The sequence below is a fragment of the Convolutriloba macropyga genome, chromosome 1 (assembly GCF_964194025.1).
Source record: "Convolutriloba macropyga chromosome 1, txConMacr16.3, whole genome shotgun sequence".
Lineage (NCBI taxonomy): Eukaryota > Metazoa > Xenacoelomorpha > Acoela > Convolutidae > Convolutriloba > Convolutriloba macropyga.
Genome location: NC_134468.1, coordinates 29,655,608 through 29,677,101, shown reverse-complemented (window position 1 = coordinate 29,677,101; position 21,494 = coordinate 29,655,608).

Genomic DNA, 21,494 nt, shown 5'->3' with positions numbered 1-21,494 from the left:
ATTTGTCAGAGTTCGCAATAACAATGTCCTGCAGCGGTGCATTGGTAAAAAAAACTGACTGAGAGAAGAGAAAACTTTTTCTTTTCTAAACAAGAAATACAGTTTCTGATTTGGTTAGGGGGGATTTTTTATTTCTTTTCCCATTTTTTTTTCGCTCATTTGTTTAAACTAACTGCACCTAACCTTGAGTGTCATGTGGCAGCAAGGAACTGCGTGTATGTTCTATGGCGTGTGTGGTGAATGTATGAGAATTGGATATAGTACTCTATTAGCGACATTGGGGACTAAATAAATTTCTGTGCTGTGCTTTCATTGTCCTTGTTATTCGTTTTATATGGCTGCCAGCGCTCTCCCCCACGTCTATCTGAAAGGTTGTGAGTATTCAATTTAATGTGGCGATGGTGTTTGTTCCACCTGATTATTCGTTTTGTTAATAGTAGGCGAAGGCTTGTATTCAGTATTGCCAAATGTTTTTTAATGATTGAATCTAATATTTAAGACCGGTTGAATCTATCGTATTAGGCTTTTGAATTATCTGTTTTAATACCCTAGACCTGGGGTAACTCGTCATTTGCCTGTTCTTTAGCAAAGAGTTCTATTAACTGCTTTCTATGCATTATTTTCATTTGTTCCATCGAGCCGTGAACAATTTCATGCATAATATTAGTATTTTGTTGAAAAACAGGATAAGGTCCAGGAGTTATCTCTATTACTTTTGGATTTAAATAATCTTTAGCGGGATGTTCTACCTAAACTTTAGGACCATTTTTGAGAAGTTTGCGCAATTTAATTATATTTACTCCTATACTCGTGTGCCTTGTTTGTAGTTTTCCGAAATTGCATATTTTTACTTTATTTTTTTGGTGTTGTTCTTTCGCTGTAGAACATTTCTTGATAACCAATTTTGTAGTAGTTTAAATACCTTCTCTTTTTTTACAAAAGTTTTTACAGTGAATGTGCCATTGAATGTATTAACAATAACCTGAACACACCTTCTCCTGTTATGACGTCGTAAGCCAGGTTTAAGCGAAAACGAAATTCGCTTTTCAAAAGCAAATACTATCTCGTACGTAGTTTTTCTTCTACTGTAAGTTATTGCGGTATTTTGTGCAAAAGTCAAATCCACTAGCAAGACTAGCCCTGCTAGAACAAGTCTCGTTAATAAAACTTTCCAGATAATTTGTTAAGTTCTTATTTCGTACTTCAAAATTGTCGTTTGTCCAAGGTGCGTATCAAGTTCGTAACCTTAGAATATTTCCGAATTCATGCGCCCAGTGCACAAAGACTTTACTTAAGAATGCAATACCGTTGTCATGTACTACTTCTTTTGTATTGCGAATAAATTAACAGTTTTTTGTGCATCATCGGTTTTCGTTGGATACCCTTGTATGAAGCGAGGGAAATTGCATACTACAACTACCATTTAGTTATTATAGGACCTAATTGGCACCTTGTGAATTATGCATAAAGTAGGAAATTGCAAGAGTTTTTTCTATTTCTTCCAAATTTTTTAAGGTTGCTTTGTTCAGATCATGCCTTTGTGCTTTATTCTTTTGGCAATCTGAACAGTTGTGTACGAGGATTGTATTCCATACTTACATTCCAGGCATTTAGAAGAATGTAATAGTGTTATTAAAAATAAATTCACCTCAATGGTGCCCTCTGACTGAACTATTGTGTGCTAGCTCAAAACAATCACTAATAGGGATAGTGAATTATAAAATTTTAGTTTTTGTTTTTGTGTTCTGAATCGTGTAGGGTTTTTCTCAAACAAATTAAAAGTTTTTGGTGCATCCTCGGTTTTCGATGGATACCCTTGTATAAAGAGAGGGAACATGTCTACTACTACTATCATTTTATTAATATTGACCTAATTGGGCCTTTGTGGATTATGTGTAAAATATAAAATTGCAAGAGTTTTTTCTACTTCTCCCCAATTTCCTAAAGATGCTTTGTTCAGATCACGCCTTTGTGCTTTTTTTGGCAGTCTAAGCAATTTTTTAAGAGACTTTTATTCTATATATACATTCCAGGCATTTAGAAGAAAGTAATAGTGTTAATAAATACACATGTACCTCCATGGTGCCCTCTGATTGAACTATTGTGTGCTAGCACGAAGCATTTCACTAATAGGGATAGTTGTTTATAAACTTTCGTATCATATCAACCATTCTCGTCTATATAACATAGTAGATCATAGTGTTCTTTGAGGATTAAGAGGTTGAATATATTTTTGTAGGCACCTAGTCCTTTACAAACCTAATTGCATTTGTATTTGGCGGTTTTTGCCTGCCTTTAGCCTTTGGTGAACGGTTTGTAAAAATAGATCCTTCTATGTTCACGCGGAATCGTATCTGTGTCCAGTTGAGTTTCTTAGAGAATTGGCTAAATTCTAGTATTATATTCTTATTAATAATAAATTTTATTTTTTCTGTGCCTAAAGTTGTAAAATCCACTTTGTCCTAATCGTGCGTGCGTTGCTTGTTTTCCTCTGGCTTGTTTTAGCACTTTTCTAAGAGACACATCTTTATATTTCCTTTCTGCAGTTCTAAACAATGTTCCTCACCATGAAAAGAAGAATTTTTCTGAGGACTTCTCCGCATGTTTGATCGTCAATTTTTTTGTAATTACATTTTTTGTTGAAATTTTTTGCCCAAGGTGCGTATCAAGTTCGTAACCTTAGAATTTTTCCGAATTCGTGCGCCCAGTGCACAAAGACTTTACTTAAGAATGCAATACCGTTGTCATGTACTACTTCTTTTGTATTGCGAATCGTGTAGAGTATTTTTCAAATAAATTAACAGTTTTTTGTGCATCATCGGTTTTCGTTGGATACCCTTGTATGAAGCAAGGGAAATTGCATACTACAACTACCATTTAGTTATTATAGGACCTAATTGGAACCTTGTGGATTATGCATAAAGTATGAAATTGCAAGAGTTTTTTCTATTTCTTCCAAATTTTTTAAGGTTGCTTTGTTCAGATCATGCCTTTGTGCTTTATTCTTTTGACAATCTGAACAGTTGTGTACGAGGATTGTATTCAATACTTACATTCCAGGCATTTAGAGGAATGCAACAGTTTTATTAAATATATATGTACCTCAATGGTGCCCTCTGACTGAACTATTGTGTGCTAGCTCAAAACAATCAATAATAGGGATAGTGAATTATAAAATTTTAGTTTTTGTTTTTGTGTTCTGAATCGTTTAGGGTTTTTCTCAAACAAATTAAAAGTTTTTGGTGCATCATCGGTTTTCGATGGATACCCTTGTATAAAGAGAGGGAACATGTCTACTACAACTATCATTTTATTAATATTGACCTAATTGGGCCTTTGTGGATTATGTGTAAAATAAAAAATTGCAAGCGTTTTTTCTATTTCTCCCCAATTTCCTAAGGATGCTTTGTTCAGATCATGCCTTTGTACTTTTTTTGGCAGTCTAAGCAATTTTTTAAGAGACTTTTATTCTATATATACATTCCAGGCATTTAGAAGAAAGTAATAGTGTTAATAAATACACATGTACCTCCATGGTGCCCTCTGATTGAACTATTGTGTGCTAGCTCGAAACATTTCACTAATAGGGATAGTGGTTTATACACTTTTGTATCATTTCAACCTTTCTCGTCTATATAATATAGTAGATCATAGTGTTCTTTGAGGATTAAGAGGTTGAATATATTTTTGTAGGCACCTAGTCCTTTACAAACCTAATTGCATTTGTTTTTGGCAGTTTTTGCCTGCCTTTAGCCATTGGTGAACGGTTTGTAAAAATAGATCCTTCTATGTTCACGCGGAATCGTATCTGTGTCCAGTTGAGTTTCTTAGAGAATTGGATAAATTCTGGTATTATGTTCTTATTAATAATAATTTTTATTTTTTCTGTGCCTAAAGTTGTAAAATCCACAATGTCATAATTGTGCGTAGGTTGCTTGTTTTCCTCTGGCTTGTTTTAGCACTTTTCTAAGAGACACATCTTCATATTTCCTTTTTGCAGTTCTAAACAATGTTCCTCGCCATGAAAAGAAGAATCTTTCTGAGGACTTCTCCGCTTGTTTGATCGTAAATTTTTTTGTAATTACATTTTCTGTTGAAATTTTTTGTAGTTGGTTTATTGGTCATTCAAATGAAAACAGGTCAAAAACTTTCTAGATTGAACTAAATTTTTGTTCTAGATGATCGCTTGCGTCTTTAATACTGAATTCTTTGTTGATTAGACTCATATTTTCTAATTCTGTCTTTGTTCGTATAATTGTGCAATTACCGGATAATAAGTATTATGTGGCTCTATGTTTTGCCACAGTATAGAAGTGAAAAATTAATTGCATTGTAATCGGATGTAGAGAAGCGAATGTCATTAGTAACCTTTCTGTGTTCATTTTCAAATTTTCCCCCTCGTTTTGTGCACGCTGTCGACTAAGCAAGTCAGGAATAGCAAGGTTCTTAGCATCAGGGTATGTTATCCTAGACACTGAAAATCTAGCATGCACGACATGGTGGTTAAATAATCTATGTGCTAGTTGTCCACGACGAGACCAAAAGAAAAGTATGGATCTGTGATCACTAAATTTTTGTATTTTGTACGGAGACCCTTTTGTTCAAAACTAGTACGTTTTTTGTGCAGCTTCTATTTCGCACAGTTTTTTTGCTGTGGGGACGTTTTGGGTGTGAGGACATTGCGGCATGTACTATGCTTTTTTCTTCGGGAAACTGTTGTTTTAAACAATCGCTCCCGAGGTTCAACAAATAGGCATATAAATGAAAAGGGTGTTCCAGTTTTGGGATAGCATCGGAAAAATCTTGCGGAAAATTTGCTTTTCAACTATCAAAGATTTTTTGGTGGAGATTTCATCAATCGCAATTTGTGTCGTTTTTAACTAAAAACATAGAGAGGTTTTGCGTCAGTGTGATAGTTTATGACAAAATGTTTACAATTTATATATATATATATATATATATATATATATATATATATAAGTCCGCCTACAAAAAAGATATCATATTTCTGAGTGTCTTCTGTAAAAGGTACTTGATGATAGGCGAACGATAGATCACTACTTGTAAATTTTACTCCGTTTACTTGTGTCATTATAAATTGTTGTGGCTCGAGTGGCGAGCTTCAGTTCCTTGTATCCGGAATTGAGTTTATGTAGCGAGCGTCGATTACTAAGTTTACATAGTTGTTTATAGGCAAAAAAAATTGTTTTACAAATCAGCAATTTAAATTGCCGTGCTCATTCAGTTCTCTTATTGTTACGGTGTTTATCAATTCATCCATTAGAACTTCGAAATAATCACGCAAGTAAAAATAGTTTTTGCTAGGACGTTTTTTTAAAGTTTTAATTAAGAGCTATATGAGTTTTTATATGGCAATTATATTAAAAGTAATACTGTTTCATGCGGCCGATTTCATGATGGTGATTGGAATATACATCCTAATTGTTGAGTACAACTTTAACAGGCACTATTATTTCGTATTCTGTTGAATTTTGTTGTGTGAATTCAACCTGTAAGGTACTCAATATGGTGTGCATAGTTCTTACTTGTATATTTATTTTTGTGTGGAGTCTTTTTTAAACAACTTCTTCAGGATAGTGAAGAGGTTTTGTTCACTTGTTATCAACTCAGGAAATTGCTGAGTGTCATCACTTACAAAGCCAAAAATCTCTTCAGTGCTTTTGTTAGTGTAATTTGTAGAAAAGGGCATTAGCCTCACTCGCCTCCACTCACATTCACATATGTTTAAGTTCACTAAACATAAACTCATTGCCGAGTGATACGGTTATCTCAATCCAATCCTTTAATCCAATTCGCGTTAAATTTTTATTTTAGCTACCCAATTTTGTCCTTCATTTAAAGTATAATGCGCAGTACGAAGAGTGCTCTTTCGAGGTTTTCAACTGTTGCTTTGTTTTTGTATTTTTCCTTAGTAATTAAACTAAAGTTTTGGTAGTTGAAGCTGGGAGGAAGACATTGTAATACATTAAAATTTATAACACATTACGATTGTAATACATTAAAACTTTTTCTCACGATCCTTTACTTGCGCTTGCCACTTACAGTGTTCTCTCAAGCGAGGCACCTATAACACAGTATTATTGGAGTCCTTTGCTTATAGAGAAGTCCTTAGAAAATAAATGTAACTTAGTCATGCTTCTATTAAAACTGATTAGTCTGCGTAATTAATGTAGTCTTTAAAAGTGTAGGGGTCTTTCAACTCAGCCTCTCTAACTACGTTTACAATTGTAAGCATAGGGAATAACGAGATCATTGCACTTGATGAGTTTTGAGTCGCTTGCAGTCCTTCGTATTCAATTTACGTGATTCAAGACTTAATAATAGATCACTACAGAGTATCCAAATATACATTTACTAATTGTAATGAGATGATTTTTTTTTACCTTCTCTTAAAATAGGAAGTGTTTTCTGTTGCGTGCAGACCGTGTTAATACACACTAGTTTTTGTTTCAGCTGTTTTCTTGTGCCTCAGAAAATAAGATCCTTAAGGATATGATAAGTTTTTTGCTAACCCCAATAAATTGCTATTACTTGTTTGTAAAGTGGCTGAGACAAAACTGCTGCTCCATTTTCTGACACTTGTAGATAATATTTTTCTGTATTTCAGCGTACCAAAGTTTGTTACTCTGTGTTTTTTATTGCTACAGTAGGACTATCGGAATCTAGAAAGTGCTGCAGAAGTCAGGGCCAATCAGGTTAGACGTCACTTCTTGTGTAATCCCTACTTTGTAGTTTGCTCCATATCTTCCATCGGTCCCAAATTATGATGTTACTGTAGTTTGCCCTAGCATACGAACTTGCAATCCCTTGTACATTTTTTTGACAATTATTACAGAGAAGATCATCATGCTAGCTATTCAGTTTACAGTCCATTTTTTAAATCTGGTTCTGGTAGTGAAACAAAACATAATCAGGTAAATCATGGATTTCGGATACATTTGTTTTAATTTTCGAAGATTTTGGAACTTAAAAGGGAAGAAACCTGTGCTGGCATTGGTATAGTTATTATGGTTGTAGTATTCTGTTTGTCGGTTTTGATCCTCTACCAGTTGAAGATTTTGAGAAGAGCTGAGCTACTGATCGTATTAGCCACTGCTGGATGCCTGAAGTTGATCAGTTGGTGATTAAGGGATAGGAGCGTTGAGAATGTAGGTCTTCACTTTCAGAATATTTTCTTGCATTAGTTTCGTGCAGGCCAAACTGGTTGTTTTGAACTGTTTTTATATGTGTAATTTTGGTTTTTGATGAACGTTTTGCTGTTATTTTGCCTTTTGCGCACTTTTGAGGGATGTTTGCTTCTCTTTTTCCTCAGTGGGTTTGCTTTTCCTCTTCTCACACTTAGAAATTGAATGTCAATGGTTGCGGCAAAAGTAAAAAAATCAAGTAATATTTGGCCGTCTTTATGCATTGGGGTCTTTGGAAGGCCTTGAGGTGAAAACGCTAAATACATTTTTTCGAGATAGTAAAATCCCCGACTTTTGCTCGTAAGCTAGGCGTTTTAAAGATGGAGGCTGTAGTCCTCTGATAGCAAGATAAACTTAGTTTTTCTCTCTGGTGTCTTCTGTATTGTTTTCTCAGTGGCAATTTGGCCGGGTTCTGTTATTCGTGCGGGCATTTTTCAAGCCATCCCCTCTCAAGAGCATGCTAAATACGGGGGAAATGATTTTCGTTCAAATTTTCCTGTCTAAAAACTTTTTCATGTTCTAGTTGATATTTAAATTGATCACAACTCTCTGTACATCAATTTGCAAAACTTCCTTTAGATTGATCAAGATTTCTTGTTGGGTTTACAGTATCAAACAATTCTATTGCGGTTCCTGATAGTAGCGATCCAAAACGCGCTTTGCGTCTGTTATGTTGACTGGCTAGTGCGGTGCCGTCTGTGGGTAGCGTTGTACCACAGAAAATTATTTTTTTTCAATGTCAGTGAAACTCCAAAACATATGTAGCATGTGCTGATGGGAGAGGAGGTATCAGTAAGTGTTCTTGTTACTCTGATAGTACAAGTTGTACCTGAACAAGTGCTTACAGTGATTGTGCTACTGTGTGCAGAGGTAGCTGAAGAGTGTGCACTATCTGGTGTTTCTTCTCCTGATGACATTATGTAAACTAAAATTAATTTATTTTTTGCTTGAGAACGATTAAATTTGTTAATTTTTGAATATTGTTAAAAAAAATAATCACATTACTGTTAACATTTTACTTGAAAATAGATAAGTTTTTACTGAAAAGTGATTTTATAATGGCTTCGACTTTTTTCTCGCTCAACTTTTTTTGAATTTGTTTCATTTGTTAGCCTTTCAAATCTTTAGATAGCCGTTAAATGCTGGCCGATCTCATAGGCTTGTAATTGAGGATGTTGAGGATTGAATGAATGATGTAACCTAAAGCAGTCAGTTCATAGCGAACAATCTTAAATTTTATGGTATTATACATTCATCATACAAATATTTTTCAAACTTTTCAGTTTTTGTTGTTTTTTTGTCAACTTGTAACTTATACTCATGATTGAGAGGTCCCAAACAATTCATTGTATTTCACTACTTAACATGTCTACTGATATCATGTCGTAACTGATGTTTTGTTTATCGGACAATATGCGTTTTCATAAAAGTGGTGTATGAGTGTTGTATTGGTGTTTCTTTCTCTCTCCTTTAGCACTTTCGCGTAATAAAATATGTGGTACATTATTTTCAAATGTGGCACAAATGTACATATTGAATCTTTCAATAATTCAATATAGGTTTAGCTGAATTAGTGCAAATAAAAAACTGAAATAAAAACACGTAATATTCAGATGATAGCTAATGATTTTAATGAAATGTGTTTTCACTAACTGTTTATATTTTTTTCAGTTTTTCTGCAACTTTAGGACGTTCCTTTGGCTTACACTCACCAAAGACAAGTCACAATGGTTTCATAATAAACTTTTTATCAAATTTATCAGTTGTTACTTATTTATCAGCTAATGATTTTTAAGAATTTGAAATTATTTGGTTTAAAAAATGTTGATTGATTTTGAATTTCGCCTCATCATTTCTTCTCTTTGTCGACTTGTTACCAAAACTCCTTAAGGAAAATTTCCATCTGCTGTATAGTTAGGAAAGAGTAAATTTGTGTTGTTAAGGTTTGATCTGGTTGCATTTTGAGCATGTTACTGGGTGCTTTAAAATTTAGAAATTGAGTTTTTGTCGTGAAATTTTTGGTTTTGCTTAATTGTTTGTTTTTTCTCGTAGTCTTTTCAATGACAGATCTCCAGAGCTCTGTAATGAGGCATGGCTTTTTGTAATTCAATCGGTAGTTAAATTTTGTAACTTTTTTTTAAACTCAAATATCTATTTTTGTTATCTCTTCATTTGGTTGACAAAAATATAGATGAGCTCGGGTCGGAACATCATGTGCGAACACACATTAACGAGCATCCTTGTATTTTATTGTTGTCAAAATCAAGTGTTGCCTCGAAAAAATTGCTGACAAGAGTACAGATCAAAACTATCCCGGGTACAAATTGTTCCAGTTTTTCTGATAATTCGCATCTTCGATCGACCAATGATAACATTTGTTTCATTTTAAACACTGAATATACCTTGTTCTGTTTTTTTTTCATATACGTTAAAAGAGGTAACAACAACTTTTTCTGCTTCTTGTGGGCCTGATTTGCAATCCTGAGATCTTTTAAAGCCCTGGATCTTTTCAGAAACTGTTTAGTATCCGAAGTCATTCTGTAGTCTTTAGTGATTCAAGATTAAAAAAAGCGGTAGCGTCTTCGTTATTTGAAAAATTTAACCCCAAAAAGAACTCAAAAAAATTTTGAATAGATTTTTGTAAATTTCTTTTTTTATGAAAAAAGATTTCATTTTTCAAGAAAATTGTCCATTTTTTTGTTAATAGAAGAAAGTGAGAAAATTTTAGAAATTATGAATTACTTCGGTTATCTGTATAAAATTTTATGATTTTGCTTCGTGATGTATGAACTCTTAAGCGGATTAGTTACTAAAATTGATCAATAATTTTTCATTATGTCCGACAACCAGCTAGCGGCCATTTATTTTGGTCTGCTCTCAGAGTGTGTTTTTGATATACATTTTTATTGAAGAAACTGAAATTTCTGTCCCCATCTAATGGGCACGACGGGGAGTAAAGAAATAGGGGAGTAAAGAAATAGGTTTGAACAGCAAAAAATTTCATAACTTTTCAGTAGAAATTTTTGTGAACACTAATGTTTTAAAACATATCTCTAGTCTAATCATTTGTTAATTTGTTAAAAGAGCACGTCTAAGTTTCACGTTGTTGGACAAAAGAGTCGTTTTTGTTGCAATTTTGGCGGTTTTTGAATCATCTTGAAAATTGCAATAACATTGGCAACATGCTGCAAGGGCACAAAGGGGGCATCACGGGTTTTCGGAGGCATCAATTGATTGAAGTCTTTTCTCATCGTCTTTGAAATTGGCTCTGAAACTGTAGGCTGAAATGTTGTCAATATGGTCAGTACATCAATTTGTGGGAAACGGGTAACTCACGTTGCCTAAAACCGGAGCGAGAAAAATCTTAAAAAAACTACGGAGAAAAAACGCGTGCGAGACCGGAAACGGGGCGAACGAACGTGCTGTAAGCCGTTTTTACCTTTACGACTCGTGTTTCTCCATCTCGTCCTGGCGTTGTCTCCATGACTCTTCCCATTGGCCAAATGCCTCTTGGTGTTTGGTCTTTCAACACCCAAACGATGTCGTCCACTTTGAGAGGTCGATCGTTGCTGTTTGACCATTTCGACCGTCGGCTAAGCGTTGGCAGATACTCTTTCACTAAGCGTCGCCATATATGGTTCATCAGCTTCTGCGTGTATTTCCATGTCTTCAATTTGCAGGTTGCTGGTCTCCAAATTGTCCTTGTGACAAGCTATTGAAGGGACGCTGGATAAGAAAGTGGTTTGGAGTCAAAGGTTCCTCGTTGTCAGGCTGCTCAGCAACGTTAGTTAGTGATCTGGAGTTGAGGATTGATTCTGTTTCCACCATAATTATTAGGAAAGTGTCAAAAGAGAGTCTTCTGGATCCTAGAATGAGGATGAGCGTTCTTTTGGCGCTCTGGATCAAACGCTCCCGGACACCGCCAAAATGAGGGCCGTATGGGGATTGAATTTCCACGTTGTATTGGCTACTGCTAAAGCTTTGTAGATTCTGTCATTGTCCAAGGCTTTAACAGTTTTCTTCAGTTCTTCAGAAGCGCCAACGAAAGTTTGCCCGTTGTCGCTGTAGAGAATTTGGGGCTGGCATCGACGACTGCAAAATCTTCTGAAGGCATTGAGAAACCTATCTGTATTGAGGTCTGGACAGGTTTCTAAGTGAACTGCTCGCGTCACCATGCAAGTAAATATTAGACCATAACGTTTTTCTAAAATGCCTTTGGAATCTTCGATGTAGAAGGGTCCAAAGAAATCTACACCAGAATTAGCAAAGGTGAACTGTGTTTTTGCTGTTGGAAAACAAAAACTAGTTAATGGTGCCATAATTGGTTGAATGTTTTCGTGTAAAAGCGTCGACATAAGAAACAATGAAAACGTACGCTTGCTAACGCTTTCCGAAGGCCAATCACATGGTAAAGTTGTTGAATGAATGCTTTTGTTGGTTCTGTGGACTGGTGAATACATATTTGATGGGCATATTCCAAGTACAAACTAACAATTTTGTCCTTGGCGTGCAAAATTATTGGACGTTTTTCCAAATCCAGTTGTGTTGGTGCATACTGCAATCGACCACAAGATCTAAGTAATCCGTCCTCATCCAACAGCGGATTTAAGCATCGTATTTTGCACTTAGAATCTAGTTTGATTCCACGTTGTAAGGAATTAACGGTCGAATGGAAAAAACTGTCCTGAGATAATTTCAGGAGATAATTTCTTGATAATTGAATGTCTTCAGTTGTGTATTGGTGATTGTTCGTTCGCATTTTCTTTGCACGATTAATTAGGTTGAAAACTGTTGCAACTGTCAGAAGAAGTTTGCTCTATGTTGAGAATTTACTCGGATCGACTATAGGTTTAATTGCCTTGGGACTTCTCGTGACTGCCGCACATGTTGCGCGTGGTTTGTTTATCTCATTCCAGGTTGACTCGCTTTGGCTAAGAAATTGGGGTGGATCTAACCATTTCTGCTGAATTTTGTTTGTCTCAAGACCGCGAGTTCCGTGATCAGCGGGATTGAGATAAGTTGAGATGTGATGCCATTGCTGGGGTGAAGAACTTTAATGAATTTCTCGCAATCTGTTTGAAACAAAAACGTTTTGCTTCTTATTTGAGGCTATCCAGTCCAAAACTTCTTGACTGTCGGACCAGAGAAAAATTTGGTCGAATGTCAGTGTCATTTCTCTTTGGATCAGTTGTAGAAGGCGCACTCCTATAACAGCGGCTTCTAGTTCCATTTTTGGCACACTTATTTGTTTAATGGGAGCAACTTTGCATTTTCCCGTGAGAAAGCATGCTTGTGGCGGCGTGGTTTGACTATTGGTTGTACGGAGGTAAGCAACGGCTGCCATAGCTGCCATTGGGGCATCCACAAATATATGAAGTTGGCTGCTTGTGTTTTTACTGAAATTGTGAACAGTTCTTGGTATTCGGATTTCGGGCATGGCAAAATAGCTGTTTGAAACTTTCTGGAGGTCATGGTGTAGTTCATGTGGTATCAAATCATCCCATTTTCTTCCAAGTTTCCAAATCTGCTGCAAAACCGTTTTGATTCTAATTGTCAGGGGAGACAACAGACCAAAGGGATCGAATATTGAAGATACCAAACTGAAAATTTTCCTTTGTGTGTACATTGTTGCATCTTTAGGAAATTGTTGTAGGGGAAACATGACAAAATCGTCAGTTGTTATGTTCCATTTTGACCAAGGACTCTTATGATCTCTTTTGTTTCGTCTTTGTCGTCGGAAGAGATTTCAGCAAGTACATCTGGTTGGTTCGAAACAAATTTTGTTAACCTGAAGCCACCATTTTCCAGGCATCTTGTTGTCTGTGATATGAAATCTTTGGCTTCTCAAATTGTTGGCAGGGACTGAATGTAGTCATCCATATAAAAGTGGTGTTTAATAGCGTTCAAGGCGGCTGGAAATTCACTTTTGTTGTCTTCTGCACATTTATTGAGCACATAAATTGCGCAAAATGGTGAACATGTTGCGCCAAAGATTAATCTAGTGAATTAAAATTGTCGAATGGAGTTGTCTATCATCCAAAGGAAACGAAGAACAGACTGGTCTTCTTGTCTCACGGCAATCTGCATAAACATTCCTTCGACGTCTGACAAAACAGCAACCGGGTGTTCTTTGAATCTCAACAGCACTCCAACTAAGTTATTTAGCAAATCAGGACCAGTTAGAAGATTTGAGTTCAGTGATTCACCGCAGAATTTTGATGCTGCGTTGGCAACTCTTCTCACTTTTCCGGGTTTGTTTGGATTAGTGACTGGATGATGAGGTAAGTACCATATTGACTCTGGGGGTGGTGCTTGCATTTCGACTGGCTTGACAAAAATTTTTATCCAAGTCCGTTTGGAGTGTCTGGTTGTACTTCTGATTGAGACCGGGATCGTTTTGTAGTCGTTTTTGTAGACTTTTTAGTTGACTGACTGCTGAGAATTAGTTATTCAGGAGTTTCTTTACAGGTTTCCAAGGAAGGCCAATCTGATATCTTTCACCGTTGTGACAGATTGAGTTTTCCATTGTTTGCACTGCTAATTGGTCTAGTGAGCTGTCTTCATTCTGTTCGGGTAATGTACCTTCAGCTTCTATTTTCCAGAATCTTTGAACTAATTCGTCCAAAGGTTCCTCTTCAGTGTCTTTCCGGCAGATATGGTAAATGAATGGTTGGCGAGGGGGCTTGTTTGCGTTCATTGTTTTAGGAGATAGCTCGTACTCTCCAGCGAGAGTCCAATCAAGCTTTGTTTTTACGCCGAATGGACGCTTTTTGCTACCTTGGATTACGTCGACTGGATATGTGAAGGGAAACGTATTGACACCAAGAAGGGCGCCTATTGCACCGTTGGCTATGTCAGGGAAATAAATGTGACTAAGTTCCTTAAAGGTGTCGCATAATTGATTGAGTTCAAGAACGTTAGCGGGTGATACATTGAGACATGGCGTGCTATAGGCTCTTGCAATGCTGAAGTGTTGATTGATTTTGTCATAAGGCGTTACTGTCTCTGTTTCACTAATTTTGGACAGTGGCATTTCATGTTCAGTGTTTAGGTACTGCAGAGTTGTTGATGCTTGTGCTTCGCAGGGAAGCTCAAAAAAGCTAGTTAGTTTATCCAGCAGGAAGGTAAATTGGCTTCCGGGGTCAATCAAGGCGTAGGTATCAAACACTTTATTTCCGTTTACAAATGAAACTGGTATTATTTGTAGTTGTTCATACCATTCAGGAGGAGGAATTGTATTTCGGTTGATACTGAAGTTTTGGGTCGGATTCGAAGCATTCAAACGGGCGCGTTGAATATTTTGTTGCTGTGATTGTCTTTTACCAGAAAACGATCGACCGTATCTTGTCTGCTGGCTCTTTGTACTGCTGACAGTGTCAGTAATTTTGTTTTGATTTTGTTGTTGAAAGGATGGCTGTGTTTGGGGGCTTGCTAGTTTTTGTGTCGGCTGATTGGGATTGCTTGTTGAGAAAGGCAACGGTGGGCCGCTTAACTTGTTTCTAAGGATCATGCAAAGTTGTGTGGTGAAATCCTTTACATGTTTGGCATCGTTTTGTGGACGGACGTGACTGCTTAAAATGTTTGTTGCTTAAGCAGTTTGAGCAAAGATTGTTCTTGCTCACAATGTCATACTTTTGGTCTGGCGCACATTTCTGGTATTCAGGGCATGTTAAGAGTATGTGACTTCCTTTGCATTTCTCGCAAGACTTGTTTGACTGATCAGCATCTTTACGCGGAGGAAAGGGTGGTTGACTATGCTGGTTTGCAGGGCGACTTGAGTGCAATGAATTCGGTTTCCAATTGTTTTGTGAAATATTAGAAAATTGATTCATAGCATTGCTGTTCCTATTATCATTGTTGTTGTTAATTCTGCTAATGCTATTACTGTTTTGACCGAAAGTGTTCCATTTATTAAACGGCTTATGAACATTTTCTCTGTTGATTTTGTCGTATACTTGGGTCTATACTTCAAGCCACTTCTGAAAATCAGAGACAGTTGCTTGATTTCCAATTGATGTTATTGTATACTCTGTCCATTTTATCAGAATATTATGTGGAATCTTTGCTTTTGCCTTTTTTATCAATGTTGAACTTTGCAAGTCGGCTTTGAAGCCTAAATATTCAAAAGCTTGCACTAATCGTTTGAGAAAAGAAGCAAAAGATACGAAACTCTGTTTGTTGTAGTCATTGTTCGGACGCCGGGCTTCCAGTTGATTGATGAAAGCATTCACAACAATGCTGGGATCTCCAAAGTGATCCATGAGCTCTTTCAAAGCAATCGCGTAGTAAGCTGGGTCACACGAGTAGGCTTGAATTTTTTCTTTGGCTTTTCCTACGACCGAGTTCTGTAAGTATGTTATACGGTGTGTATCCGTAAGGCTAGTATTATTGTGAACTAGGTTGAAAAAATTGTTTATCCACTCATGGTATTTCAGTGGGTTACCATTGAAATTGATATTGTTATCGGTGGAAGTTTAATGGAATTTTTGTTTGTGGTTTGTAAATTAAAATTATTTTCAAACGAGATTGTTTCTGTTTGTAATTCAGTTCGTGGCTGAAACAGTTGCTTTCCGGAAAAAGACCAATTTGGAATTTGTTTGAATTTCCCGAAATGTTTGGTTGGCTAATATGTTGAGTAAAGGGGGGAAGAATGGCTGTTTGGTAGTTTGTAAAGGGATTTTCCGGAGTAAGCGGACAATTAGGTGGCTGAGATGATGTACAGCAAACAAGGTTGGTACCTTGGTTGTTGAGTGTTGTATTGGAGGGGAAAACAATTCCATTGTTTGGTTCTTCCGTTCGATTTCCATTGCTAAAATGAACTCGAGTTGGGTAAAGTGGTTTCTGAAATTGTTGGGAAACGTTTGTTTGCGCTACTGTTGGTAACGACATTGCTGACGCCAATTTTCCGCTGTTCTGGTTTTCACTTCTTGGAACAGCTGACAATTGAGTGTTTGAAACAGTTTGAGCAGTTGCATTTTGATTGTCAAAATGTAGGGGATTGTGACGACTGTCTTCGTAACAATATGGATTTGGCGTGGTCTCATTTGTCACTCTATTTGTTCCTTTTTCTGAATCAAATTGACGCTAAAGCATTTGCTCATTCAAATTGCGTGAACTTGATGTTTGGTATGTATTGGTTTTGTTAACTGAGCAGTTATGTTGAAGTGAGTTTTGTAAATCTAATGCAAGACGTTGTATGCTTTTATCTTCTCTTTTGTTATTTAAGAGAACAGAAGACTTTTCTTTTGGGCTAACTGTGGCATTTGCTGGTTGACTCATAGGCATTTCGGGCAATGTGATCAGCTTTGAACTAGAGAACTGGTTCAATTCTCCAATTGATGAGTGAATTAATTCCGGCTGGTTATCAATAGATTCAACAGGAAATAAGACTGCAGTTTGATTCATTGGAATGGAGGGTTGTTGACTTGAAGCAAACTGGTTGAAAGTGTTCTCTTGCTCTCTGAGAACAACTTTGTATTCTGGGGATTGAGAATTACTCAAGACAAATCTGTCCTGAATGTTTGCTCTGGATAATAGGGTTGATGCTGGTGTTGGGGCTGCTAACAACGACATTGATTGATTTATGTGTTCAGCCGTCGTAAAATTTTTTACTGGTTCTTCAGTCAATTCTCTAGTATCCTGCGCAAATTGGCTGTTGCTCTGAAGAAATTTGGAGAGAAGGTTGGGTTTATTTTCTCCTTGCGGAAGGAAAAGCGATGGTTTCGCCGGTCTTGTGGGCACTGGAGGGGAGACATCGCTGGCAGTGTTCTTTACTGTCATGTTGTTTTGCTCTGAGTTTTGGGAAAGCGGTGTCAATCGATGCAACTCGAGTTGTCTTCTTGAGGACTGTGAGATGCAGCTGATGTCATCGCGCACTTGAGTTGATGATTGACTCAATTGACCATCATCGTCGAGACTGTTGACTTCTAGTTCCAACTTTTCTAGACGAGAGATCAAGTTCGATTGACGTTTCAAGACTGAATTTATGCTACTGGAGCTTACTTTTTCCATCATGATGCTGTCAAGGTTGTCTTCAGCTCTTCAACGCTCTCCTTGATTTTGTTGATCAACAAAGAAAGAGTGCGGAAGCTTTTTCTCTGCTGAACGGATGTCTGTAAGAGATCAAGCTGATTTTTCATGTTGAGGTCAGTCATTTTGAACTTGTTCAATGCGTATTGTAACTTCTGGCTGTTTTCTTTTGTCATTTTGATGAACCGGCTGTAGTCAACTCGTAATGGTTCTGTCGTATTTAAAGTAAAGGTAAAGAACGGCTCGAAACTTACGGAGCGACGACTTTTTTGGTAAATTAAAAAACCTCTTAAGTTTATGTAGGCTAATCAGCCTAGCCCTTTTCGTTCATAAGTAGCGACGCAACTTTTCACAAAAACAGGAATCCTAAAGGTGTTTTTTTTCGTGCTAAATCTAGCCTAAAATTTGCTTAAAAAAGGAAAAACTAAGCGTTCGCGCGTGTGTACCGTTGATTTGTTGAACAGGACCAAATATTTGCTTTCAATTTTTTTTACATATATGACTTCACAACGATTCTCCTTTAAGTATTAGTTCTCCTTTTATCACAATCAAGGTACCAGAAAAAATTTTACTGAAGTGTTTTCTTTTTTTTGTGTGTAAAGTTTTAGGAACAAATAAAACCTAAAACCAAACAAACTAAATCTATATTAATACTTCTTCAAAATAAGTTATATTTTTTTAGGATTTAAAATGCGGTGCGACCAGGCAACGTGAGCTACAGAAAAGCAGAGAAAACTGGTTGCTTAAAAGCTGGGTCTACTTTGAAGCTCTTTTCCAAGAAATTCTGTTTTGCGATACTTATGAAGTTAAGGACAACTGCTACCATTAAACTGCTCGCATTTGTTTCTGGATATTATCTGCCACCTATGAATTGCTCATCTTTACTTTGGTGACTACTGCGACCCAACGGAAACACACTCTTCTTCAGTTGGTGACTACTGAGACCAAAGGGGGAAAAGGGACTTCTTTCGGCAACTTTTGAGACCGCGGACAAAAAGAAGAGACGTTTGAATTCTCCAACTTAAAGGGACTATATGCGTGAATGAATTTGAGTGGGGAATTATTCGAGAGCTTTTGATTTACTTCTTTTTGAGAAAAAAAGAAAATGGATCTTATCTTCGCTTTTTATTTCTCTTGAGAAGGTATTTTCAGTGTATACTACTCAATTAACTAGATGCGCGGCTAGTAGTATGCAAAATGAAAACAAAATAAGTGTAAATGTCGGATTTTCTTAGGAAAGCATACTACCCCATTAACTAGGCTCGCGGCTAGTAGTATGCAATTAAGATCAAAGAAAACACAAACCTCTTTGTAGGTTTTTTTGTCAGAAGCTTTTCAGTAATTTTCTGTCTGTTGTTTTCGGTTTTGCAAAATGGTTATATAGTTTTTCAGCTTGTTTTGTAATGAACTGTGGAGGTATATAAAATAGCTCTTTTTTGAAAATTGATTGATATTTTCTTTAATAAGAAAAAAAAACGTTAGAAAAAACTTTTTTTGATTTTTATATAACAGAGAAACAATTTTGCCACTGTTCTGTTGCTTCTTTGCAGTTTTGCAAGGGGATGAATTAAATTTTCAGATTGTTTTCGAACAGACAGAAGGAGCTATTTTGAACGCTTTCTTGTTATCTACTGAAAATTTCCAATAAACATTAGAAAAATGTTTTTTGAGTTTTTAAAGTAAAAGAAGCAAATTTGCAAATTTCAAGTTACCTCTTTATAAGTTTGTATATTCAATCAACTGATTTTGAAGCTTGTTTTCCAACAAAACCAGTGGGGCTTATCAATGGGTTTCAGTGGAACTATTAAATGTTTTATTCAAAACGTTAGGAAAACGTTTTTTGAATTTTTTTATTCAAAGAAGCAATTTTTGTCAAAATTGAGTTGCTTCCTTACAAAATTGCAAAATCGATAAACTGATTTTGAAGCTTATTTTTCAACAAACCCAGGAGGCTAATCAATGGGTTTTTTGGATTTATTAAAAGGTTTTCCCTAAAACGTTAGAAAAACGTTTTTTGATTTTTTGTAGTCAAGGAAGCAAATTTTGTCAAAATTGAGTTGCTTCTTTACAAAATTGCAAAATCGATAGATTGATTTTGAAGCTTCTTTTCCAACGAACCCAGGGGGCTAATCAATGGGTTTTTGGAGTTAATAAAAAGTTTTCATTAAGACGTTAGAAAAACGTTTTTTGATTTTTGACGCTCAAAAAAGCACTTTTGCGACTTTCTCATTTTTTGAGCAAAAGTTTTACATAAGGTGTTCAACCAAAATAAAGTTGATTTTGAGTTCAACTGAAGTGTTCTATTCAAATAAAAATTTTACTTTCATGTAGATTTTTTGCGACAAATTGAGAAAATTGTTTTTGAGTTTTTCCGATGCAATAAACGCTATATCGTTTTTTCGGGCAATTTGTGTTTTTTTTTTCGTTAATTGCTGACTTGTAGTTGCTCACGGCTATTTCTTTCATAAACCATCTACCAAAAGCTCGTTGGGGGACAATTTTTGTGTGTTTGAGATTTTTTGTCGCAAAAAAATCACGTTTTTTTTTGGATACGTCTAACCGGGGAAAGGACTTCTAAGGTGACATCTGGAACCTCGGGCGATCATCTCTTGGTGACGTCTGTAACCAAAAAAATGTCAGGCCCTCTTGTTCGGGTGACGTCTGAAAATCCTTGAAAAAAAACTCTTCGTCTTTGGTTGGCTCGTCTGCAATAAGAAACTCTTCCTCTGTCGTAGTCTTGGATATTAGTCTTGGGGTGTGCTCATGCCCGCTCTTTGTTTCAAAAAAAATTAAATTTAATTCAGAAGGTTTTATGTCCTTATTATCAAGGCAGATGGTCACCAAAATTATGTTTTAAAACATATCTCTAGTCTAATCATTTGTTAATTTGTTAAAAGAGCACGTCTAAGTTTCACGTTGTTGGACAAAAGAGTCGTTTTTGTTGCAATTTTGGCGGTTTTTGAATCATCTTGAAAGTTGCAATAACATTGGCAACAACTATTTATATATGTTTTTTTAATCTTCCATCTTTTCGCGAACCCAATAGTAGTCTTTTTTATTGGAAAAAGCATCTTCAATAGTAAACCAAACTCAAATTGTCGTTTCTTCAGCTATTCACGCTGTTACGCGAGATCCCATTATCCCTTAGCATCGAAAAACCAAAACGGTCTTTTAAATATTTAGATGTCATAATTAGTCCAAAAATTGGTAGACTCTTTCGCCATTTACCAAAATCTCGGATTTCGTTTTACAATTAAAAACTTATTTTAGTTAGATTTGTGTAACTGATAGCAGTTTTGCTTATTTTTTGCAGAAATGACCAAAAATAACCATTAATTAATCCAAATTCTCGCGGACGAGTTTTCGAAGTTAATCTAATTCGGGGTAATGTTGTCGGCTGAACGTCGTTTTGATCTCCGGTTCCGAAGCTCTAAATTTTATTGGTATAGTGTTATAAAGAAGGATTCGCGATAAAAATTGTTACTAAGTCTTTTACTCTCATCTTAACTGCACTAAATTAATAAGTAGCTGTACGATGATAGCTGATATTCATTAAAAGAAGTCTTTCTGATTAATTTTATGGAAACTTTTTCTTAATTTCAGAAGTGATCAGATGAGAAAACTCAAGAAGCACTCATTTTTCAAGAAAAATTGTTCATTATTTTTTAGGCTCAAATTGAATTGTCTTGTTTGTTTCTTCAGTGATTTTTCAATGTGAAAGTTGGAATGGAGTTTATGACTAGTTTAAAGCTGTTCTGGTATCCAATATTGGCTTCATTTTGGGCTAAACATGCTTTAATATATGACTAATGTCACGATTTATAAATGTATATACGAGTTGACTTGCCGCCCTCGAGTTGGGCCCTCTTTTAATTGACATTAAATTAGATAGAACCATAAAACCTTAAACTAGGTTAGATTCTATGGTTCTATCTAATTTAATGTCAATTAAAAGAGGACTCAACTCGAGGGCGGCAAGTCAACTCGTATATACATTTATAAATTGTGACATTAGTTATATATTAAAGCATCAAAAGAGAAAAAGAGAGAAAGACGAACAGCAGAAACGTACTTTCTTATCTAACGGGAAAGTAAACGGGTTTTCCCAAGTTTTCCTTATGATCAGTGAAAAAAAAGCAAAAAACAGAAAATATTTCTGAAAGTTTACTTAAAACACTCACGGCACATTTTAAAAGGCCGAAAGTCTGGAGTGCTAGAAGTTAAAATGCCAGAAGTTCCTACTTCGCCAGAAGTTGACTT